Genomic DNA, 26,826 nt, shown 5'->3' on the forward strand with positions numbered 1-26,826 from the left:
ATAGTTTATTTCCTAGACCTGGTGAGGGTCTGTCTGAGGAATGGGGAACGTTGTTTTTTACCACATTGGCTAAGTTTCTGGAAAAGATTGCATCTTGAATTAGCAGCTTGACTGTTTGCTGTCCAGATAAATATTGTGTTGCTAGGACTGAAATTGCCCTGCCACGTGGATCGCCCTGTCATATAATTAGCTTCTTATCATATCAGGTGCAAATCAAACCAGCAGCACTTGCTGTTAATGTGGTAATTTAACAAATCAGAAACACTGTTTACATGTGTCAACATCTGATTTCGTATGATCACTATCCCACCGAAGGCACGCCGGGGTAATTTTTGCATCACTGTTCAACAGCAAGCTTAGCCTTAGTTGCGTTCTTAGCTACATCAGCTGGTTTTGTTAACCTTTTTACATCCTTAATTGCACTGGTGTGTGTTTTGTTAGTCCAACCCAGCGTGGAATGGGAGTAGAAAGTGAAATTTAACCCTAGGTGTTCTTTTGGTATGTAAGTACCACGCTCAGGCTCTCCCATTTGGGTTCATCCTGCACAGTAGTCATCAGATTAGTTTTCTTCTCTGTTTCAATAAGCAGCAATTCAAGTCTAAGCAGAGCCTGATGGAGCCTGACCCCCTTCCAAAGAGCTGCACCCTTTACTCTCCACATCGTTGAAGAATGGTTCTCCCAACCTCAGGAGGCCAGACCACATCGTAGCTCCATTTCCCCCCTCTTCACTCTTATACCTGCTCATCCCTTCCCATATGTTTATCCCAATAAACGCCTTGCATGCTCATCTCCACCTCATAGTCTACTTTCGGGGAACCTAACCTGGCTATAGGCCTCTTGTCTGTTTCCAAGTTGTATTCACTTCTCCATGCAATTGTAACTCTTTGCCTGAATAGCCAACTGCTAAAGGGCAGTGTTTCTGGTGTCAAGTCCTCTCACCATGCTGGGCACATACTTGTGCTCCCAGGGGCATTTCGGCCAAGCAACCCCTGGTACCAGCCTGCCTGGGTGCTCATGCTGGTTCTATCACCTACTGGCTGTTTAATCTTAGGCAAGTTACTTAACCTCTCTGTGCTTGTTTCCTGATCAGTAAAAATGAGATGATAATTACACATCATATAGTGGTTGTGGAGATTTAATATATCTGTAAGTGTGTATTAAGTGGCTTAAATAGATGATCTGATGAGAATGCAAAACACTGAGACCAGTGCTTGGCATGCTGACTATCTTACTGAAGTGTCTGCTTTTTAAAAACACCTGAGGGCCGGACACGGTGGCTCATGCCTTTAATCCCAGCACTTTGGGAGACCGAGATGGGTGGATCACATCACCTGAGATCAGGAGTTCGAGACCAGCATGGCTAACACAGCGAAACCCCATCTCTACTAAAAACACAAAAATTAGCTGGGTGTGGAGGCATGCACTTGTAATCCCAGCTACTTGGGAGGCTGAGGCAGGAGAACTGATTGAACCCAGGAGGCGGAGGTTGCAGTGACCCACTGCACTCCAGCCTGGGAGACAGAGTAAGACTCTGTCTCAAAAAAAAAAAAAAAAAAACTCCAAAATAAGATTTAATCACACATTTTCCTTGTTGCTGTCTGCAGTTACAATGATCTTTCCTTTCTCTGACTTTCATCAGAATTTCAACATAAGGAAGAAATGGATGAATGAAAAAGGGGAGAAGAAGGAAGGAGGAAGGGAGGTAGACAGAAAACATTTCTTAGATGTCCTATTCTTTCATTTTAATCCCTCACTACTTCTGGCCAGTTCATCCCTTGATGAAAGGTAACAGCAGTACCTAAGGTGTGCTTACTATTCACCCAGTCATTTGTGTTATTGTTTTACATAATCTTTATAATGTCTTGAGGAAAGTATTCTTATCCCATAACACAGATACAAAGACTGAGGTTGAGAGAGGCAAAGTATGAACCTTGCCCAAGGTTACAGAGTTCATAAATGGCTGAGCCAGGGCTATGTTTTTCTTCTCTCAAATCACTCATTGCTCACAGCACAGTTCTAGACTCATCATAGATGCTTATTAATGACATAGTTTGGTGAAATGACGGATGCATTTAGCAACTGTTTACTGTTGCCAATTGCAGGCCAGGCATCGGGAGGGCAAAGATCAGAAATGATCCCTCTCATCACCAAGCTTAAGTCTGGTGGAGAAAACAGACAAGTAAACAAGCAGTGACAGAGCAATGTGATGCAGGCTATTAACAGAGGAAAGTACAGAGTGAGACAGAAATCCACAGAATAAGCACAGGAGACAGCCTTGGAGGTCTGGGGGGTGGCAGAAAAGGCCTCCCAGGGGAGGGGTGCCTCCGTTACATTAAAGGATACATTGGGCTTAGAAGGGAGGAGAATTCCAGGCAGAAGCAAGACACGCATGGCACATCTGAGGGACCTGAGAAGGGGGTGGCTAGACAGAGCGGAGGGGAGCAGGAGGCTCTGCTCACCAAGCATCAAACAGGAGATTCCTTTAACAAATTAGGCTGTGACCATCACTGAGTTTGGCTGCTCTTTCTCAACACATGCAGTGAGCAAACTAATTTTGCTCCATGTATCCTGACTCTAATTGCCAGGTTCTTTTACACCAGTATGAGTTGGGAGAGCATCCCTGAGCATGGCCTGGCCCATACAGGGCTGTGTCCACACTAAGGTGCATACATTGCTGGGATAGAGAAAATGGAAATGGACCCATTATCTCCTTGACCTTGGAAACCTTCCTTAACTGACAGACACAGGAAGGCACACTTTGAGATAAAACAATAGTTCCTGATATCCAGTGAAGACCCAATGCATCACATCTTAGTAGCCTGTTTGCCACTCAAGTATTTTAAGGATAAGGGCATGATATGCAGTGTTCTAGAACATCAGAAGTCTCATCATAACTTAGCTGCTAGTGTTCAAAAAGTTTTCCTGGGCTGGATGTGGTGGCTCATGCCTGTAATCCCAACACTTTGGGAGGCTAAAATGGGTGGATCACAAGGTCAAGAGTTCAAGACCAGCCTGACCAACATGGTGAAACCCTGTCTCTACTAAAAATACAAAATTTGCTGGGCATGGTGGCGCGCACCTGTAATCCCAGTTACTCAGGAGGCTGAGGCAGGAGAATCGCTTGAACCCGGGAGGCGGAGATTATAGTGAGCCGTGATTGCACCATTGCACTCCAGCTAACATTATGTTAGCTCTCCATGCAGACAATAAAGGGAAAAATTAAGGCAATTACCTAGATGTCACTTTTTATTTTGACAAAGTATGCCCCTATTATCTGCATATTTGTGAAGAAACTTTCACAATTTATCTGCACATGTCAGATAATTGTGTGAATTCTTGACAGGAAGTTAAAGTCTAAGTGAGCACAATGTAAGTAAGTCTTGGGAAAGCAAGCTAGGTTCCTTCATTGTTTATTAGTATCTTTGTTTTATAAACTATTCCAACTCATGTAACATAGCTCATGTAAAAGACTGTGGTGAAATGTAAAAGAATAACAACAATAACTTTGAAGATAGATAATTTAGAAGAATTATTTCATCCCACAAATAAATTGCAAATCCCAACACAGATGCAAACATGAATTTATATAATATGCTACCTGGATTCATTACACGTGACACTTCAGAAAGATCCGAAGAAAATCCTTTCAGGTAAATGCTCTTCTTGGGTTCTAGGTTTTAGAGTTGAATGGAATTTGCAAAGGACTAAAATGCATACTTTAGTAGTTGATCATGTGAGTTTGTTTTTTTTTTTGAGATGGAGTCTCACTCTGCCATCCAGGCTGGAGTGCAGTGGCGCTATCTCTGCTCACTGCAAGCTCCGCCTCCCGGGTTCACGCCATTCTCCTGCCTCAGCCTCCCGAGTAGCTGGGACTCCAGGTGCCCACCACCATGCCTGGCTAATTTTTTGTATTTTAGTAGAGACAGGGTTTCACTGTGTTAGCCAGGATGGTCTCGATCTCCTGACCTCGTGATCCACCCGCCTCGGCCTCCCAAAGTGCTGGGATTACAGGCGTGAGCCACCACACCTGCCTGATAATATGAACTTATAAGTCTTAATGATTTAAAATTCTCCTAACTGCTTAAACCAAGAGCCTAATGACCACCCCCATCTTTCCCCATCTCCCAGGAGAAATGCCAAAGTGGGAAGGAAATATGTCCAAAGGCAGACCAACCTAGCAGTCTCTTGACCTAACCCTTTCTCAAGTGATGCTCAAGAATGAAGAAGAACTTTCCATGGTAACCAACAGAGGTCCCAAAGGGAGCCCCAAGGTGATTATGGTGGTAATTCACACCCCCATGGGCTCTAGAGCTTGAGTGACCCACAGTACCCACCAGGGTTCCTGGTGGCAAATCAGACTGACTCTGGCTGGTTCAAGCGGAAAAGGAATTCACAAAAGCAGAGCCCACATTGTCTCCAGAACACAAGTGGGTCATAAATGTTACCCAAATCACACCACAGAACTTTACCAGAAAGACCAGTAGAAGTGCCTGGTGCAGCCCCAGATGGCTGGGCAGCCTAGAGCCTTCACCACTGCTATTTTGGAAAGTGGATGTATCGACCACTGTCCTTGCCAGAATAGATCGCTTTAAGCCTGCTTCTTTCATTGCCAGCTTCTAATGCAAAGTGTAGCAAGAACACATCTGGTTGGTGGAGTGTGAGGTCAGAAGTCTACACCCCAGCTTCCAGGGAGGCTGGGGACTGAGCTCAGCTTCTACTTTGGAAAGGCATAGACTTGTAAGTCAGAAAATTCTCCTTCATTGGAAAGTCCTTTGAGAGGTCTGAGAAACCAAAAAAATAACACATTTTCCCTACATCCACAATTTACAATGATGAACATTTCACCAACCAAAAAAACTTGGCCGGGCATGGTGGCTCACACCTGCAATCCCAGCATTTTGGGAGGCCGAGTTGGGAGCTATCATCACGCCACTGCACTCCAACCTGGGTGACAGAGCGAGACCCTGTCACTAAAAACCAAACAACGAACCAACCTAGCATCAGAGTATGTTCAGAGTAGCTAAGGCTTTGACTGTTTGAACTGTACTGTCTACATGTACTCTAAGAACGGAGATGCAAGTTACCCATCCCACTGCCTGCAGCAGTGTGCACCGGCCAGAGAGGATGCTCCCAAGGTTATCACCCTGAAGTGCAGAGGGCTCCACACTCATCCAGCCTTGCTGGAGAGCGGGGACATATAGAGTGGGTAGAGAGGAGAGATTACCATGCTTATTTCAGCTGACATGATCGAGGCCAAGGCAATCATGTGATAATGTGTGAATGAATCAGAAGGGGTAGCCCAGATATTTCTGTACTCATATCAACATTCACACTTCAGTCCCAGCCAGCTGCCATGTTCCTTTTCTGAGTTTTCACTAGCCACTTTCCACGTAAGACTCATCACCTTTATCTTATTAATCTGCTAAGAGTAGAAGCCCCCTCAAAATTATACTTAGTACCTGAGATTGCTTCATGGACAGTATATCCCTGTCAAACTTCTGAAAGGAAGTGTCTCCGCTGCCATTTTTCTTCTTCTGTAAATAATGATCTCTTTAATAGAAACCAAATCACTCATTCATTCATCAAGCATTTTTACCGAGCATTTATTAAGTGCCAGGCACAGAGGCAGGCCCTGATGGTCCAGGGATAGATAAGAGAAACATGCTGTCTGCCTCATGGAGCTTCCAGAGTGGTGGGGAAGCTGGACATTAAACAAGTGAAGACATAAATCAATACTTACAGACCCATTTTGCTAAGAGCAATGAGAAGCCGCTATGAGAAGCTGGAATTCTAATAAATTAGATTTCAACCCAGAATGCTTATATCACTTGTTTTCTCTCTCTCAAAGATATTTATATTTTATGCTGTATATTTTATAAACATACAGATTTTCCATCGGCTCACTCCCAGGCTGTTCAGTTGGGGTCAATTCTTGCAAACTCTGAGTTCACTCACTGATTTCCAGGATACCGCATGTGAAGAGAGCCCTTCACAAAGTGGGAGCTGGAGCTACTGCATGCACCCCACCTTCACAAAGGGGGAGCTGGAGCTCCTGTGTGCACGCTGCCCTCACAGAGTGGGAGCTGGGGTTCCTGTGTGCACGCTGCCCTCACAGAGTGGGAGCTGGAGCTACTGTGTGCACGCCGCCCTCACAGAGTGGGAGCTGGAGCTACTGTGTGCACGCTGCCTTCACAGAGTGGGAGCTGGAGCTACTATGTGCACGCTGCCTTGGGTTGGCAGAGGAGACACCTGCCACATGCACCTGCCTGATCTAATCTCATACAGTAACACAGAAAGCAAGAATCTGACCAGTCCTTTTATCTCCTTGGGAAAACATCTCCACTCCCACCCCAAGAAAGGAGGAGATAAACTCCCACCTACTTCACTTCTCTGGCTTGGCATGGACCATCCAAATATGCTAGGACTGACCAGAATTTCCAGGCCAGCTTTTACAAAGAAAGAACGCTGCCTCTTCCTAGAGGGGGCCTTAAAAGCAGGAAGCCCACACTGATTCATTCCCAGAGAGAAGCTCTCATAATAATGCTCTGAAGGTGGACGGTGTTGATAAAAACCCAAACTTTACGTCTGTGAATATGAGGAATCTGATCAGTCACAGCAGCAAGGAGAGTGACAGGACCATTAGTCAGCAAAAGCAGATCACCTCACCAAGCAGGAATCGCCAGCCCGGTTCACCCCTGGACCCCGACATGCCAACACGTCAACACACTCTAACTCCTCGCCCAAAGAGACACCAAGAGATACCAGCACGCAGGACAAACATGCATCTCCCATTTCATTTTCTCAACATGCTGACATTTATTCCCTCATCCCATCCAACAGGAAATACTAACTCCACAGATGTGCCAGATTGTTTCAAGTGGAAAAATCACAAATTATCATGGAGTGGGAACATTTTCTGCCAAAAGACTGAAAATCAGTGCAAGGTGTCAATAGCACCAAAGTCAACGGATGCCTGAGATCTCAGACTCCTGTTTTGCAGGAGCATGCTGGCAGATTAAAAGGATGTTTTTCCAACATGAATTTTCTTGGTAGCTGCCAGAGATGAGGTCTCTGAGTCGGGAAGACATACTCCAAGGCCAAGGATGGCTCTTCACCATGCCTCACGTCAACATAGTCCCAGGATGTCAAGAGCTCCCATCGTCAGAGAGGTCGCACAAAAGGTCCAGTGTCAGCTGACTTCCCTTCTCTACTCTTCCCCTGACCAGCCCATGCCAATCTTGCCCTGCCTGCCTCCTCCCTGCCGGTCTCCTCCCACAGACCAAGATGAGGGTCTGTGGGCATCAGCTGTGCGATCAAAGAGCTGCTCTGTTCTCGGAGCCCTGACCAAGGGCCAGGCCCTGCACCAAGCCCATGATAGGTTTCTGTATGCTTTAATCCACACTGCAAACTCCCAATTAAATTGTATTTTTCATGTATTAAAAGCGGAGACATGAGGCTTTGAAGGTAACCTGCCCCAAGCCAGGTACCTGTTTAGAAACAGAACTGGGTTGAAACTGCAGGCGTGAGGCTCAGAACCGACCCTGGGAACAACTCCTCTCCACTGCTTGGAGATGCTGCCAAGGCTCAGCACAGCTGCCAGCGGCAAACATCTGCAGCAGCTAAAAGCCAGGGCGCTGGGAGTGTGTGGTGTGTGGATTTGGCCACAATTCCAACAAAGGTGTTAGTTCTTTAAAGGAAAGGATGCCAGTCCGGCCAACACAGTGAAACCCTGTCTCTACTAAAAATACAAACATTAACTGGGTGTGATGGTGGGCCTCTGCAATCCCAGCTACTTGGGAGACTGAGGCACGAGAATCGCTTGAATCCAGGAGGCAGAAGTTGCAGTGAGCCGAGTTCGCACCACTGCACTCCAGCCTCGGGACAGAGCAAGCCTCTGCCCCATCCAAAACAAAGGAAAGGATGAAGTGAGGCGTGGATGTCGCGGTGGCGGGAGAAAGAGGGTCAGCACCACGCAGCATGCAGCACAGCACCATTCTCAGACGCAGTGCCCTTCACCCACAGGCGAACAGTGGCATCCCTGCCTGGGACCAGTCTCGCCCTGCATGCAGGGTCCATGGCTTTGGGAGTGAGTATCCAGCAAAGAACCCACGTGGTACAGGAATTCTCAGCTCTGCAATATAGTCACAGAGTCAGAGTTTCAGAGGCAGAAGGAACTCAGGATCAGCTTAGCTCAGTCCCTTCATTTTACTGTGACCTGCAGAAAAGAAATGATGTCTGCAAGGTCAAACACTGAAGTCAAGCAGGGTTCCCAATCAGACCAAGATTTCCAGAGCTGCAGTGCAGCCCGCAGTCTTGGAAGAGACTCCGAAATCTAACTCCCCACCGCACCCCACCCGCCACAGCTAAATCGGGGAGCAGATGACGCCTGGCTCCGACTCTGAAGACCAAGCCGGTCAACCTCAGGGGGAAAAATGAAGAGACAGCTTTGGACAAAAGGCGCCTGTGATGTGACTGCTCTGGGCAGCTGCAGGATTAGTCCTCGCTCCTGGCTCCCCTTGGAAGTAGCTTCAAATCGGGGGCTCTTTGACTTCTCAAACAAAACGAAGATAACAGATAATAATGATGATTACTAAAGTGAACGGAATGCAGCCCGCGTGTCAGAGACTGTATTAAATGCTACACATTCATGATCTCATTTAATCCTCCCCAAAGCTCTGCGTGAATCTTCTGTTACTACACCCATTTTAAAGATGAGTGCGCAGGAAGGCACACACATTCGAACTCAAGTCTGCCTTAACCACGACGTCCCTGCCTCTCAATGTAACCACAGACCTACTGAGACACCATGTACCTTGCCAGTGGAGTCACAGACATAACCTTAGCATTAAGAAGAACAAACACATCCTTATTTTTATTTATTTATTTATTTATTTTTTATTTATTTTTTTTTTGAGATGGAGTCTCGCTCTGTCACCCAGGCTGGAGTGCAGTGGTGCGATCTCGGCTCACTGCAAGCTGCGCCTTCCGGGTTCACGCCATTCTCCTGCCTCAGCCTCCTGAGTAGCTGGGACTACAGGCGCCCGCCACCACACCCAGCTAATTTTTTATTGTTAGTAGAGACGGGGTTTCACTGTGTTAGCCAGAATGGTCTCAATCTCCTGACCTCGTGATCCACCCACCTTGGCCTCCCAGAGTGCCGGGATGCATTCAAAGTAAAACTGAGGCTGGGCTGTCGGAATCTGTTAGACTCACTCTGCATTCCAAGATTTTTCAGGTGACTGAAGTCATCTTTCCAGACATGAAGCTCAGACATCAGTAAAAGGCACCTCTAAGAGCTCTGATTTAGAGACCACTTCCCTGTGAAAGGCCAGAGTGTTCCACTTCCACATGGGGAGGTACATCCATAAAGGGGGGCACCCGAGGGAGGAAGGAAGGCCTGCATTTATGGCCTGTTCAGAGGAGCCTGGAGGAAATAAACAAGTTATTTTGCTCCTCCACTCATGTGCTCTGACCCGAAGCCAGCAGGGAAAGTCCTTAGAATTCAGTGACTAATCAGATGATGGGCCATGAAACACACCCCTGAATGTCATCAGAGTCCAGGCATTTGCACCGGGAATCCAGAAATAAGCTGTCACCAGAGGGACGTGTGCCCTCTGGAAATAATTTCCAGAACATGTTTCGCAATCCCGGGCCCGGTCAGTCGGAGCGAGTCAGGAGACAAGGAAAGGTCAAAACGCAGCCCCTGATCCCACCTTGCCCAGCCTCATCTCCTCCTGCTCTGCACTCTTCTCCCGCCTGGCTCCCTGCACAAGCTGTCCCATGCTTGCTGCTGCATCTGAGCCTCCCAGTCCTTTCCAATCAACCACCAGGAAAGCCAAATGTCCCCGTACCGGGGCCCTGATATGACTTCACTATTGCTAAGGGCAGATCTCACGCTGCTATCAGGAGACACTGTCATCACTTCCTTGACTAGCATTGAACATGTTTTGAGAAACTGTCAAAAATTAATGAGTAGTTTATTCACCAGATGTTTAGATGTCAAATAATGCTGGGACTCAATTCTGCACTTATCAAACATAACTGAATTGAATGACATGTTTTAAAATAACTTTTCTTTTTAAATATTGTCTTGGTGTAGAAAATGGAAATGACATTTTTAAGTGAACAGATAAGAATTCCTCCTGAAGGAACTGCATGTTAAAATAATCTTCTAAAATATAAAGCTTACCATGATTTTATTTATATTCTTGAGTGCTTTCTGGTTAGGACAAAGGATTTGGCTACTGATAGGAATACAGACACTCAGTGAGTAGATTTCTCAAAATCAGTACTTTTGGAACCCTTTTTGATGGAGATCTAGGAATTCAAAGTGAATTTCTTTCTTTTTTTTTTTTTTTTTTTTTTTTGAGATGGAGTTTCGCTCTTGTTGCCTAGGCTGGAGTGCAATGGCACAATCTCAGCTCACTGCAACCTCCACCTCCCGGGTTCAAGCAATTCTCCTGTCTTGGCCTCCCGAGTAGCTGGAAGTGTACAGGCATACGCCACCACGCCCAGCTAATTTTGTATTTTTAGTGGAGATGGGGTTTCTCCTTGTTGGTCAGGCTGGTCTCAAACTCCCAACCTCAGGTGATCCACCCACCTCGGCTCCCAAAGTGCTGGGATTACAGACGTGAGCCACCACGTCTGGCCAAAGTGAATTTCTTACTCCAAGCCTGGATTCCCCAGCTAAAAACTACCAATAAAACAGGCTTTTATACAGCAGTTGTATTTCCTACGGCAATGATCTCTCTCCTATTGATGCAGTTGAAGGACTTGTAAATTGCCTAACAGAAAATCAATTATCCTTATTAGCCTTGTTTATTGAGCAGAATCATTGATCAAGTCAATAACTAATAAAGCGACGAGTGGGGTAATGTCACACAGGAATATCCCCCTTCTGCAAACACAGGGCAGGGCTAAGTAATGGATTCCTTTCCACCATGAATTCAATTATCATAGAAAGGATCTTAAAAACTGAGAATCTCAAACTCTCTGATTCTGAAAATTCACACATATACCAGTGAATGATTCACTTCACCACTGTAAGAAAATCCAATCTGGGAAAAATGTAGACTTGGTAGTGAGTAATTTGGAATGAACAGATGATTATATAAAAGGGACAGGAAGGAGAAGAGAACACGGTGCCTGTTCCATCCTAACACGGGTGCTGGGCGCTCCACATGCATCAGCTCACCCATCCCAGAAGAACCAAACAGGAAATGACAGGTCTCCCTCACACCAGCCACAGGCCTCCTAAGGACCTAAGCACCGAAGGCAGCAAGAAGAGGAGAGAGAGACATATCATGAAGACGTGTTCAGTGGCTGGCTAATTTCTCCCATGCATCTTTTCCACTGTGTCTATGTTAATCATGGGGACTGGGGAGTAGAATAGTTGTCTAATGGGTTATTCAGGCCAACCAGAGAGGGGAAAAGCATGGATTCAGTCAATTGACAGGTAAACAAGTACTTATTATGTACCAGCACCATCACTATGCTTGAGAGATTCCAGAAGGAATCCCACCTTGGTCACCACACTGCCCCAGACCTTACTCATTTCAGGAAACACAACAAATAATCACACTTTTTGTCATATTTAACTGTACTATGGTCTGAATGAATGTATGTGTCCCTCCAAAATTCATGTTAGAACTGAATATCCAATGTATTAGTACCAAAAGACAGGGTCTTTGGGGAAGTGATTCAATCATGAGGGCAGAACCCGCAACTGACTGACAGTGCCTTGATCTTGGATTTCCCAGCCTCCAGAACAGTGAGCAATAGATTTGCATTGTTTATAAATTACCCAGTCTAAGGTATTTTGTTACTGCAGCCCAAATGGACTAAGATAATTCACTAAAACAAACTGCCTCAATTTCACATTTGACTTTGCTCTTAGAAATACAGATAGAAGATGGGTGCAGTGGCTCATGCCTGTAATCTCAGCACTTTGGGAGGGAGAGGTGGGCGGATCACAAGGTCAGAAGTTCGAGACCAGCCTGGCCAATATGGTGAAACCCTGTCTCTACTAAAAATACAAAAATCAGCTGGGCGCAGTGGCGGGCACCTGTAATCCCAGCTACTCGGGAGGCTAAGGCAGGAGAATCCCTTGAACCCAGGAGGCAAAGGTTACAGTGAGCTGAGATCATGCCACTGAACTTTAGCCTGGGCAACAGAGTGAGACTCCATCTCAAAAAAAAAGAAAGAAAGAAAGAAAAAAATACAGATAGAAAGAAATAACATCCAGGTTTAAAATAAAACCTAATCTCTACATCTATGGTTTTAGTCTTGTTTCCTAAGAGAAATTACACAGGAGGCAATAATGTGTTTATTTTATTAATACTTGTGTTCAGGGGCCACTATGTTCTAAGGCTGAGGGCAGAAAGGCATGGAGTCTGAAAAATAACTTTATTTCGGTAGATGTGATAGAGAATAAACTGTCTACATTTAAAGCAGGAAAGTTGGTGAATTTTGAAAGATATTTACACCCTTAAAACCACCACCACAACTAAGATGTGGAACATTTCCAACAGCCACTATAAATATACCCGCTCACCCTCCTCATCTCAGGCCCCTCTGGAGCCCCAGGCCACGACTGCTCTCTCTGTCACCACAGATTAGTAAAGGCAGGAACTTTTAAGGTGGGGTTTTCTAGGGAAAAACAAAAACAATACCCCACCTGACTTCCGCCTGAAGGCTTCTCAGCTGAGGGGAGGTTACAGCATGTATATGTGTCATTTGCTTATCTGTATACAACAGTAGCAAGTGACAGGGCTTTTGATAGTCATAGACCTGTTTTCCTCCAAGCAACCATAGACAACAGAACCTGTTTTCCTCCAACCAACCACCCCACTGCAGTCTCTGTTTTTATGACATACAAACGTTGCAGCCCAGAGCCATCCCTAAGCAAACACAGCTCATAATCCAGGTCTACACTTGTCCATCTGTGTATCAGGAATCGATAAGGCATCTTTAAAGAAAAATTAAATAAATAAATGTAATACATTACCCTCAAAAGTCAAAGGGGATGTCTCAGCAATGTGAAAGGATGTCAGAACTAGCTCTGGAATTAGCTGCAGACAGTTCCATGAAACGCCTACTGACTTGTTAACAGAACAGCCACTACCTCTATGGTGCTTTCATTCATGTATTAGTGCTCATCACTGGATTTTATTTTAAACAGCTTTATTGATGTATAACTGACCTACAACAAACCGTCCATAAGGTTTAACATTTGATAACTTTTGACATTGGTATACAGCCATGAATCCAGCAACAAAATCAATATAACCAACACCACCATCACCTCCCCTAGTTTTCTGGTACCCCTTTTAATGCTTCCCTGCACCACTCCTTCCCTTCCAAGACAAGAACTGGTCTGCTTTGTCGCTGTAGATTAGTTTGCACTTTTAGAATTTCATACAAACGGAATCATACAGGATGTACCCTTTTTGGTCTGGCTTCTTTTATCCAGCATAATTATCTTGAGGTTCTTTCATGTTACTTGATTTGTATCAATAATTCACTCACTTTTATTGTTGAGCAGTATTCCATCATATGGATATATCACAATTTATTTACGCACTCACACCCGCTGACAGATAGTTTTGGCTATTACAAATAAAGCTGCCGTGAACATTTACATGTGGACATGTTTTCATTTCTCTTAGCTAAATATCTAAGAGAGGAAGTTGCTAAATCACATGGTAGTTGTATATTTATCTTTTTTAAAAAACTGCCAAACTGGCTCATGCCTATAATCCCAGCACTTTGGGAGGCCGAGGCGGGCTGATCACTTAAGGTGAGGAGTTCCAGACCAGCCTAGCCAACAAGGTGAAACCCCATCTCTACTAAAAATACAAAAATTAGCTGGGTGTGGTGGTACACACCTGTAATCCCAGCTACTTGGGAGGCTGAGGCAGAAGAATCGAACCCAGGAGGCAGAGGTTGCAGTGAACTGAGATCGCGCCATTGCACTCCAGCCTAGGCGACAGGGTGAGACAGTATCTCAAAAAAATAAATAAATAAACTGCCCAACTGTTTGAGAAAATGGTTATACCATTTGATATTCATTCTCTCCAGCAATATATAAGAAGAGTTCCAATCACTCCACATCCTCACTAACACACTTGGTATGGCCAGATTTTTTTCCATTTCGTCCATTCAAATAGGCGTAGTGGTATCTTATTGTGGTTATAATTTGCCACTTACACTGACTAATGATGTTAAGCATCTTTTTATGTGTTTATTTTCTTTGTTGAAGTATGTGTTTAAATCTTTTGGACTTTTTACGGGTTTATTGCCAAGTTGGTTGTTTCTTGAGACAGAGTCTTGCTCTGTCACCCAGACTGGAATGCAGTGGCGCCATCTTGGCTCACTGCAACCTCCACCTCCTGGGTTCAAGAGATTCTCCTGCCTCAGCCTCCTGAGTAGCTGGGATTACAGGCACCCACCACCACACCTGGCTAATTTTTGTACTTTTAGTAGAGACGGGGTTTTGCCATGTTGGCCAGGCTGGTCTCAAACTCCTGACCTCAGGTAATCTGCCTGCATCGGCTTCCCAAAGTGCCGGGATCACAGGCGTGAGCCACCACACCCACCCTATTGCCAAGTGTTAATAGTTCTTTATACATTCTGGAAAAAAAGTCTTTTATTGGATATATGATTTGCAAATATTTTCTCCCAATCTGTGCCTTGACTTTTCATTCCCTTAGCTATGTCAGTTAAACAGCAAAGGTTTTTCATCTTGATCAAGTCCAATCTATCAAATTTTTCTTTTGTGGATCATCACAACCATACTGTATCTAAGAAATCTTTCCCCAACCTGGGGTTATGAAGACTTTCAGCTGTGTTTTCTTCCAGGAGTTTATGGATTTAGGTTTACATTTAGGCCCATGTTCCCTTTTGAGTTAATTTCTGCATGTGGTACAAGGGATGGAGCAAAGTTCATATTTTTGCATATGGGTATTTAATTTTCCTAGAACTATTAGTTGGAAAGGTGATCCATCCTTTTACCAATGAGCTGCCTTTGAACCTTTGTTGGAAATTAGCTGTCATGCATGCATGTGCCTATTTCTGGACTCTCTACTTTGTTCCACTGATCTATTTACTGCACTGTCTTGATGACCACAGCTTTATAATAAGCCTACTCACTTTGTTTTAGCCAATAAGCAAAATGAGGCCTAGAACACTGAACTGCTTTGTTCAGACTCCAAAGTTTCTTCCACTGGGGCCACGTTATCTCCCAAGGTTTTACTCTTACAAGTAGGAACAAAACGTATGCCAAGAAAACAATTAGCTTATGTGACAACATATGAAAATATATTTTACTAAAAATACAGCCTTATTTTTTGCAAGGAAAGCAAGCTTCAAATCAATTAAAAATAAGTTTTGAACAACAGCAAAGCAACACATTTCAGTTGCAAAGCACAGCTCTCCCCTCCAGTAGGTGGAGAGTCCTGGGAATCAGGGCTACTTCCAGCTCGGGTCCCCCCACGAGCTCTGCCAGCTCCAATCCTCAAATACTGAGGATACCAACATTCTGCGTGTTTCCCCATTCTAGCAATGTGAGGAAAACATTTTAAAGTTCTTGTTTTAAATTCTTAACCATACCTTTATTTTCCTAAGTATTGTTTAAGAGCTGTTTAACTGTTTAGAGTATTTAAGAGCTAAATACAGTTTAAGAAGCTATGTGCTGGGGAAAGATACGTACTATTTGATATGGGATATGGTAGAATGCTGAGGTGAAGCCCATTGGTGTTAGAGGGGAGGCAGGCAGGAGTGAAACCCATCAGTCCGGCCAACTCCCTTAAGAAAGCTTTGGTGTCCTTGTCTTTGAAAGGGGGCTGCTAATTCCTGCCTCGTGGAATTGTCTTGAGGATAAATTAGGTAATACGCAGAAAGCATTCAGCACAGTGTCTGGCAAATACTAAGCACTAAGAGAGGACAGTTAATTCACAGTTTATCAGCAGCAGCAGCAGCATTGTCCACTAACTTCCCCTTCCCTGGGTGCCCCTCACTTGACTCCAAGTTCCCTGTCAGCTTCCTTTGATTCCTGGGAGGCTTTAAGTTGCTTCTGTTCCTAGGAACATCTTAGTTCCTGTTCCTAGCATTTCTTTCTCTCAGCTTCCATAAGATGCCCCAAGTCCAAATAATAATTCCTCCTTTATTTATGCTAGACCGAGGGCGTTTCTGTCTGTTGTCAGCACAGAAGCTTCCTCAGAAAGAAGAGTAAGTGAGCTCCTCAGAGTCACCGTTCCACATGTCCAGGATGCTTCTCCTCCAGGGCACTGAGCACAGTCACTCCGGGTAGCCAGGGAAGGAGAAGGCATGCTGGAGGGGAGGCAGTGCTGGGTTACAAGAGGCAGCATGCCCTGCAGATGTGAGCTAAACCCCTTCTCCTTCTGTGAGAGCATCCCAATTTTATGCCTGCACCAGTCATAAAAAGCAAAGAGGTGAGATACAATGATTGAAATCCCAAGAAAGAAACAAATATGAAAAAGAAAACAATTTCCTTTGGTAAATCTGTTTTTCCACTGCACAAATCTTGAAATTTTATATATTTTTTTTTTTTCCTTATACAGGGTCTCCCTCTATTGCCTAGGCTGGAGTACACTGACATGAACATAGATCACTGCAGCCTCAGATTCCTGGGCTTGAGTGATCCTCCCACCTCAGCCTCCCAAGCAGCTGGAACCACAGGCGTGCTGCACCACCATGCCCAGCTAATTTTTCATTTTTTGTAGCGACTTGGTCTTGTTATGTTGCCCAGGCTGGTCTGGGACTCCTGGCCTCAAGCCATCCTCCTGCCTTGGCCTCCCAATGTGCTGGGATTATAGGCATGAGCCAATGCACTGGGTCAAAATTTTATATTCTTGAGATAAACATGTGACTTTAGAAAAGAGGAAGTCATTAGAAGCAACATGTTGCCCCAAAGACGCTTTGAGAGTATAAATAGGAGACACTATACTTACAACAGGTGGTTAGAAAACAGGAATAAAATAGGGTGCTGATTCAATACAAATAAAAATTGGTGCCAGATTCCAATTTTGAAATACTAATCAGTGTGTACAAAATAAGTGTGGTGGCCTTCTTCAGCCATCCCTCCCCCTCCTACCTTTTTCTTGCTTTGTCTTAGAACCATCATTTCAACGAGCAAAACAGAAATCGATCTAAATATAACCATGGACTTGTTCCCTTCATGGCCTGATGAACCAATGAAAACTTCAGATGATGATGTAATACTTACAGCTATTTTTATTCTGGTGGCACAGACTCTCTCTTTATGTAGAGCAAATAGCAACAGAATCTCTTTAGAATTACTTTAAAGGTGATTTCCACAGCTTCAAAGCCCAAAAATGGACAACTCTCTTGTTATTTCTACCACCTCTCTGATATCAGACCTTTTCCCCATGTTCCGACATCAAGGGAAATACAACAAAATCTTGACGCAATGTGAGGGACCGTGCTACAGGTGTGCCTTCTGCAGAGGGGGTGTCTAATAAATAGTGGAAATCTACAGCTCAAGACACCTACAGGGAAGGTGGCCCCAAAGTTTAAGCAGGAATCTAAAATAGCAGCTTTGTCAGAGACCGACAGGGTGACTGTGGAAAATGTCACCTTCTTTCTCAACTCACAACCAAAGTGTTTCATACCATTACAAATATCACAAGAAATTCAAGGGAAGAATTTCAGCGTCAGGCCCAAGATAGGAGCTATTTTATCTGGGGAAAACATAGATGACTAATGAACTCCTGAACAGAAAACAGGTGTATTTGGTTTCTTCCAAATAAAAATAAAACCTTTGGTACATTCTACACTCCGTTTCAACCATCTTCCCACAGAGCCTGGAACTGTTGGCGCTCTTAACTTTTGTTGAAAACCATGAGTATTAGCAACAATGAGAATTTAATTTATGACCCAAAAATAAATGATAGTGTTTCAGCAGCATTGATTTAGGCTGCAGAAACAGGTGGGAGATTTTGCCAAAGAATATATCTGATTCTTCCAAGTTCCCCTTTCAATGTGTACAATGAGGCTCTTCTATAAATATAAAGGTACATGATGTGTTCAGAGTCATATAATGGCAGGTTTTGTAAACCCCTTTAGCTCTGAATACGTGAACATGCACACATATACCACTTTAACGTCAAATCTGCCAATAATTTTATAATCTGACATTATTAGTGAGTAAAACGGTTTTACCCACATTATTAGTGGGTAAAACTGTTCTGGTTTTGAAAGAGGGAGAAATAATCAGATATTGAATACATTCTTTGAAATTAATGCTGGATAAAATTAACAATTATGGTAAAAAATAATTCAAGCAACACAAACAAAACACTGAGGGTTAGAAAAAGGTAAAGTAGCCATCTTTAAAAATAAATGGGGAGATTGGACTTACAAGGTTATATCCTATAAGTACATAAATACGTATATCTACACATCAAAAACTATTCTGAAGAGCTTTGAAAGACACTAAATACAAAATAAAAACACACAACTCTATGAAATAAAGAATTCCTACCTAATAATGTAAAAAAATTAGTATCAGATTAAATTATAAGACTCAGTTCTTTACTCTCTTATAGTAGTGTTAGACGTCCATACCCTCATCATGGCCTTGTGTGGCCAAAGGTATTTTTCCCGTCTTGGCTTTGGACTTGGTCATGTAACTTGCTTAGGCCTCCTGGTTATCAGCAGGCGAAGGCGTAAAATGTGCCTGAGTTACTGGGTTTGTGCTCTTATGCCCCTCCTGCCTTTGTCCATGAGAATAACACACTTTAAGTCGCCTCTGGTCCAATGAGGCTGAAAGACTGTGGAGTAAGCTTGGATGCAACCCAAATCTTAAAGCCAAGTCCAGCCTAAACTAGCTGAATCCCAGTTGATCCACAGAAACATAAGCAAGAAATAAATGTGCATTGTATGACACTGAGATTTTATGCTTGTTTACTGTAACCCAGACATACCTGGCCATATTCAATCCTTATGCAATAAAAAGAAAAGTACAACAAATGAGGGAGTCATAATGTACTCATTAATCTGGTTTCTGTTTGGTTTCCCATGAATAGCTGATTAAGAAAAATGTAAAGGATCTTCAGAATACTGTGTTATAACCGTCTTGACTGAAAATATTTTACACAGGTCCACCTTATTATTTTGTCTGGATCCTCTCCTCCTATAACATAAATGAGGAGCCATAATCAATCGGACACCAAGGTAGTGAGGGGAGGGCGATCAGGACTGCTTAGCAGAATTGTGAGAAATAAATACCTGTCATTTAAGTCACCCAATCTATGGTATTCTGTTATGGCTGCCTGAGCAGACTAAAATCAAGTGAATCCCAGGCCAAGAGGCCATGCAAAATCTAGGTAGTGGGTACCAGCAGTGTTACTGACAGCAGCAGAGCTGAAAATCCTGTCCAAGCAGCCTCATCATTTTCTCACTGGCCTCACCCTATTTCTCAAAACCACGTGCTTACCAGAGAAGAGCTTTTTTTCTATTCCAGAAATCAGTTGGCAGTATTTAAAGGAAAAGCTTTCTCTTGAATTTAGCTACCTTCTTGATGTTGATTAAATTATCAATCCCGTATTCTAACCAGTTTGAGGAAATTCATTTATTACAAGCTGTGTATTCCTTCACTGTTGGAGGACTGTCATGCCTTGATCAAAGAACAAGACAAATTTATAAGCAATGTCTAGCTAACTTTCTAAGTGCTCTACACAAAAAGCACAAATTCCTCAAACCGGGATCACTTCCCCCCTACTTCTACTAGGGAAGTAGAAATGGTCCATCTCAATCACCTATGTATTTATTGAACCGCTCATATATTAATATAAGTAAAACTATGGAGAAGGATGGGCTTTTCTACTCCTGTTCAATAAAAACTGGAGATAGTCCTACTTTGACTCCCTAGATCAGTTTCAGATACATTTCTCAATTTAAAAATACAAGTTTCTGTTCCATTTAGACATTCTCTCAATTACTGAGTGTTCATTACATATTCCAAGCATGATACATCCATTAAAAGCCCTTGGAAGCAAGATGATTTCATCCAAACTTAGCCTCAGGGGAAAAAGGTATTGAAATGTGCAATTTATTCAACATAAATAGCAGTTCTGACTTGAGGATGTTCAGCTTAATAAGCTATGGAATTCAGTTTTCATTCCACAGCAGATGACTCCTGAGTCATGATTGAAAATATCACTCATTTTAATAAATATTGTAATAACTGACCCCCCAAAATAAGGAAAACATCAAAAGCAATCTAGAACATGTATTTTCTGTGTTCGTGAAAATATGATGTAAAATCTAAGGTCTGTAGTTCAGGAGAAGTAAATAGTGAAAGTACTTCTTGGGCTTTAAAGTGACATGAGATGGCTCTGAATGTTATAGTTTAAAAATACTCTCCAAGAATACAAGCCAAATGACTGCAGGATTATAAGTCCTCTCTCCCAGTTGTTCAGGTATTAAAAACAGGCACAAGTAAGAATAGCCTTCAAAAGAACTAATAAACAGCACGTGAGGAATAATGCAATACACCCCAGTGATGATACTACAGCATGTACCTTTTCCTCTTTTTACCAAATACCTCTAAATAATAATGCCAACTTCCTTCCTTCTGCATAGTCCCTCCTCTTTAAAATTTAAAAAAAAAAAAAAAAGGAAATATGACTTAAATGTCAAATAAAGGGCACATTCTTGGGTTCCTCCCTTAGAAGCAGTGTTCTCACTGCTGGAGGTACCGATGGTGCCTAGAATTCAACTTCCCCAGCTACCATTCCAGCATTTGCAGTTACTTAATGCTATCTTCAATTTTCCAAAAGAGATTTAGGATGATGAGCCACGCCCATCATCTGCCCAGTCCACCTGGCCCCCAGACATAACTCTGCCCCCTTGTGGCAGATCAGACTCTCCTGCAAGCTGCCGGGCTGCATGCAGAAAACACTGCCTGGTGGACAGAAGCCATCCAGCCCTGCTGCATGCTTCTTCCTTCACCTACAGAGTCAGCTCTCTCTATTTTGAAAACAAAACCAAACAAGATAAAACCAAACTGCTGCCTACTCAGAATAATCAAAAGACAGGAACAACCTGAATGTCCATCAACTGATGACAAAGCAAAATGTGGTCTATCCAAACGATGGAATAGTATTCAGTCATGGAAAGGAACGGAGTGCTGATAAGAGCTATAACATGAATCAGCCTTGAAGATATTATGCTAAGTCACATGTCGTATGATTCCATTTATATGAAATATCCAGAATAGGACAAATCCATAGAGGGGGAAGCAGTGGTTGTCAGGAGTAGGAGGGAGGAGGATATGGGAATTGACTGCTTAATGGTTACAGGTTTCCTTTTGGGGTAATGGAAATGTTCTGGAACTAGACAGTGGTGATGGTTGCACCACCTTGTGAATGTACAAAATGTTGCTCAGGGTAAATTTTATGTTACATGCATTTTATCACAATTTTAAAAAATAACAACAAAAATCATGCTACTCCTTTTCCCGGTCACTGTTTCATTTTTCTCCATTCATTTACCAGCAATATTTTCCAATCTGTGATTCACACTACCTACCTCCATTTTCTCAGCCCTCATCTCATCCTCAGGCCCTTGAATTTGGTTTTTTACTCCTAAAAAGCTCCTTCCCCTCCTCCTCCATACACATAAACAAAAACCATGGATAACTATTTATAAAGACCTCCAAAAACATTTTTATACAATCCAGTGACTTTCCCTAGTACTCTTAGAACACAGTGAATGCTGCCTCCTTGTCCCTGGCTTCCAAGCATGGCATCTTCATGACTCTTCTTGACTACCTCGGCCATGTTGGTTACTTTTTCAAACTCTCTTATTTCTACCTGCCCAGTGAGGACATTCTCCCAGGCCCATTCTTGGCTCCCTCCCAATAATGTCACCACCCCATCTCACTCTAGCCCTCCTTGTTTCAGTATAAGCTCTCCCACAAATCAGGGTCAAACTTCATTCCTTTCACAGATGGAGACATGAGTTGGAAAAACTGCCCTCTACATTTCCAGATCAAAGCTGGTTCTTTCACATCGTAAGAAATACTACATTCGTTTCCTATTCCTGTTGTAACAAATTACAACTTTAGTGTCTGGAAACCACAAAAATTCATCATCTTGCAGTTCTGGTGGCAGACTCTCATCTGGGTTGGCTGGGATGCATTCCTTTCAGAGGCTCTGGGGGAGATGGTGTCTCCTGGCTTCTTCCAGCTTCTAGAGGCCTCCTGTTTTCCTTGACTCGTGGTCCCTTGCTCCACAGTCACAGCCTGCAGCCTCGCATTGTCTCTCTTTGACCTGCCTCCTTCTTCAAAGAACCTTTGTGATGACATGGGGCTACCTGAATACCCCAGGATCATCCATTCACCCATCTCAAGATCCTCGATCCCATCTTCAAAGTCCCTCCGGCCATCTGAGGTCACGTATTCACAGGCTCTGAGTTACGGTATGGACTTCTTTGGTGAGGATGGGATTATTCAGCCTGCCCCAAACACACAATGGTGTGGAAGACATTCTTTAGCAGTCACTGCTCTTGTACACTCTTTTAACAAGCAGGAACCTTTGCCCTCAATATTTAATAGGTCAATTTATACCTGGGAATCAACAACTCACTAATACCCCCTCTTTCCACAAAATCACTTGCAAATTAAGCTATTTTCTAGGATTCACAATTCAAGGTGATTTGGAGTCCTCAATAAAAGGAAAATACTAAGTCGAAAGACTAAGTCAAAGAGCAAGGGGGGAAGGAAAGACTTTGGAGAGCACACGATAAACAACATCCAAAAGACTTTATATAAGACAGTAGATAGAAACAAACAGTAAAAGGGTCATGAGCTCAGAGTACCATTTAGTTCTTAGAGACCTCACAGACGCTTAGCTTGTTTGTCAACTAAAAAGCAAAACCATTTGTCATTGATTCATGTCATTCATTTATGAATTTCCTGCCCACCCACACTTTCTCTGCTGTATTCTCCATCGATCCATCCTTCAATCACTTCTCTTAGTTAGTCCCTGTTAATATTTTTCACTCCCCCTACTACTCTAACAATATATGAGTATCCATGCATACCCGTGCACACAGGTACAGGTATAGAAGTAATCTTTCATCGGACTTTCTTCTTGTAACTAGAACAATACTAATGTTTTTGCCCTGCTGAAATGTGTAGGTACTAATCACACTTTCGAGCCACACGGTTGGGTTTCTGCAATAGCCAAACTATTCTTAGCTTCTCTGAAACAGATGTCCCATCGCTCACACCCCCTCTAGTGGCAGCCAGCCCTAGAACAGGGCTGAGCATGCACAGACTAAAGACTCAAAAAAACCTCCCAAGAACTCGCAAGAATATTTCCATGCTAGGTGTCACATCCCATGGATTGGTATAAATTTTACACAACCTTTCAAATATACAACATTCTGGCTTTGGGAGCCGTTCGCTTTATGCATTAGGCATTTACCTTTTTCCTTTAAATGACCATTTGTACTGCCCTATAGTAAACTCAGAAACAGAAACAGTGGGCACTATGGAAAAAAAATCCAAATTCAGTGAAAGAAGATCAGATAAATAAGTCGTGATACAGTCACATGATGGAATACTGTACAGCCACAAAAAATGAATGAACCACGACTATACACAGCAACACAACTGATCTTTTTAAAAATGTGTAAAAACAAAAAAAAAAAACTAGTCCTAGAAGAGCACACAAATATGGTACCATTTTGATATACCTCAAAAACAAAAACTTTATTTAGGGATACATGCATGTGATTTAAATATAAATATTCACACTTTGTTTAAATATATATTTATATTTTAAGTATATATTTATATTTTGTTCGAATATATAAACATTTATGCCTTGTTTAAATATATAAATATTTAGATTAGATTGTTTAAATATATTTAGATTTTGTTTAAATATATGAATATTCATATTTCATTTAAATATAAGTGGGGGGTTTTTTTGGAAAAGCAAATGAATGAGGAGCACAAACTTCAGGACCATGCTTGCTTCTGGCAGGCAGCAGGATGGGGTTGCAGGGGGAGCAACTGTATCAGTCCTGATTGGATGATAGGTTCATGTATATTCATTTTATTACGTTTTACAACTTACATATATATTATAAATAACATTCAATATATTCAATATGATCACTAACATGTGCCTAAGGAACATACATAGGTAAGCCGACAGACAGACCTGCCCACCAACAGAACCCAGGGATAGGTTGTTGAAAGAGAACACGATATTCTCTCGAATTCTCTCTTGTTCACATTGTCCAAAGACTACAGTTCAGATGACAAGGATAAGATTTAAATCTTATTCTGGATGATACAAAGAGTTTCCAAATCTTGAAACATTTTTGGGTTTACACCTAAGTCACCAGAATATGCATTCAACCCTGTCACTTGTACCTGGAGGCTCGGCTTTGAGCTTGCCTCTGAGCCTCAGAAAGCAAGATTTTAAGAACTTTGATCTCACCTGACCTCGGAAATTAATCATTTTTCTTCACCCCAATTCCGTGAGACTTTGTGTCAAAAGACACTCGGCCGGGCTGGGCCCCACCTGGAATGATGCTGACATTTCCGAGGCTGGAACCTCTCCGTTGAGCCTCGCTTACTTCTCTGGACTTTGTCCACGACCTTGGATTCCTATGACTGGGCCGTGCTAGTCTCTCTCCTGTAACCAGCGCCTGCCTCTCCACAGCAGCTTGGGAGCCAGAGCCCTGGGCACCCGGGTGAACTAAATGCCAGGTGCTCCTGCTTGCAGAGTGCTGAGTGCCACCTCCCCACATTCACCCTTCCTGCGGGGACATGCTCTTTTTCATTGAATGTCTTTTGTTTCTCCTCTTGATAAAAGAATGTTCGTTATAGAAAAATAATGTAATAAGGGTGAACAAAATCAGGAAAATAAAAAACACTTATATTCCCCTCACCCTGAGATAACTACATTTATGTACCAACATACAATTGTGATGTACTGCGCATATAAGTCACTGTGCTTACTTCAAATCTACAATTTTTGAGGCCAGGTGCGGTGGCCCACGCCTATAATCCCAGTACTTTGGGAGGCCGGGGCAGGCGGATCACGAGGTCAGGAGATCGAGACCATCCTGGCTAACACGGTGAAACCCCGTCTCTACTAAAAATACAAAAATTAGCTGGGTGTGATGGCGGGCGCCTTTAGTCCCAGCTACTCGGGAGGCTGAGGCAGGAGAATGGCGTGAACCCGGGAGGCCTCAGAGCTTGCAGTGAGCCGAGATCGCGCCACTGCACTCCAGCCTGGGTAACAGAGCGAGACTCTGTCTCAAAAAAAAAAAAATACAATTTTTGATACAAAATTAACAATAAAGGATGATCTTTCATGTCCCTATATATTCTTCTACAACATCATCTTTATTGGCTATATAAGATTCCACTGGTCCCAGTCACTACGGCTACATACCACCCACAACAAAATAAAACTTACTGATATAACACAACAGTCATCCTCACACAAGCCCCGGTCTTGGGGCCTTTGTGCTCCTCGTTCCTGCCACCTTGAAGCTCCTCATACAGATGCAATCTGCAACCTCACCTCCTTCAAGTTCTTGCTCAAAAATCTTCAGTAACGTCTTTCCTGAGCACCATATTACAAACTGGACTCTCCCTGGTCCCTCACCACTCCCTACTCCCTCTCCTGCTTTAGTTGCCAGTTCACCATCTAACATTATATATTGCAGTAGTTATTTTCTGACTCACTCATTAGAATATAAACTCTACAAGGACAGGGTTGTTTGTCCATTTATTTTTTTCTTTATTTTTAAGACAAGAGCCCCGCTCTGTCACCCAGGCTGGAGTGCAGTGGTGCAATCTTGGCTCACTGCAACCTCTATCTCCCGGGCTCAAGCGATTCTCCTGCCTCAGCCTCCCAAGTACCTGGGACTATAGGCGCCCAGAACCACGCTGAGCTATGTTTTAGTATTTTAGTAGAGACAGGGTTTCACCATGTTGGCCAGGCTGGTCTCGAACTCCAGAGCTCAGGCAATCTGCTCACCTCAGCCTCCCAAAGTGCTGGGAATACAAGCGTGAGCCACCACACCTGGCCTGTTGTTACATTTTTTCCTTTCACAAATGCTCAGAAGATGGTCTGGCAATAAAGGTACTCAATGAATATCTGTTGAAAGGATGGACAAATGAACAAACACATGTGTAATTCTACAAAAAGACTGCAAGAAAATAAAATTAAAAATTGGAATGTGAGTTTAATTTCTAGGTGATGGGTCTCTAAGTGATTTGGGTATTCTTCTGTGTAATTTCCTTTCTTTTTGATTTCCTAACTTAGCACTGTATTACCTTTACAATTAGGGGAAAATTTAAGTTATTTTATAAATGCTACTAGGCAAATATGACTACACGTACCAATGTTTGGGGACTATAAATAAATAACAAGGGAAGTAGATTTCTAACCACCTGCAAAATCTTAATTTATATTCATATAACTGCAACACAGGACAGGATGAGTTAAGAGAAATGTTAACTACTAATCATTTTTTCTTTTATAATTTAAACTTATTGATGCAAGTATGTTATTAGGTAACAATTATTCTAGCCTGGTTATTTTACATATTTATAAATGAACTTCACTCATTTCACATCCATAATAACTCAGGATCTGCTAACTAATCAAACCTAATAAACTTGGGGTTATGAGAATCTGAAAACACTGATAAAATCATCAGAGTTTTACCTTTCATTTGTTATCAAGCAGCTGTGTAGGCCCAAGGCACTGCCACGGGAAACACTTTCAATTAAGCAAGGATGAAGTA

General features: G+C 42.9%; 1 protein-coding gene and 1 long non-coding RNA gene across 4 annotated transcripts in view; one reads left to right on the forward strand and one right to left on the reverse strand.

Moving 5' to 3' along the window:
• The window catches only part of LOC116274873, a 70,822-nt gene extending 70,157 nt beyond the window's left edge, over positions 1-665 (forward strand). For both annotated transcript variants that reach the window (XR_004183652.1, XR_004183651.1), the window contains one exon: positions 589-665. This is a non-coding gene — a long non-coding RNA (uncharacterized LOC116274873). The remainder of the gene's footprint in view (positions 1-588) is intronic.
• Positions 1-26,826, reverse strand: part of RETREG1 (reticulophagy regulator 1) — a 149,600-nt gene that overhangs the window by 63,450 nt on the left and 59,324 nt on the right. The gene's annotated exons all lie outside the window — the stretch shown is intronic.

The sequence above is a fragment of the Papio anubis genome, chromosome 5 (assembly GCF_008728515.1).
Source record: "Papio anubis isolate 15944 chromosome 5, Panubis1.0, whole genome shotgun sequence".
NCBI classification, from domain to species: Eukaryota; Metazoa; Chordata; class Mammalia; order Primates; family Cercopithecidae; genus Papio; species Papio anubis.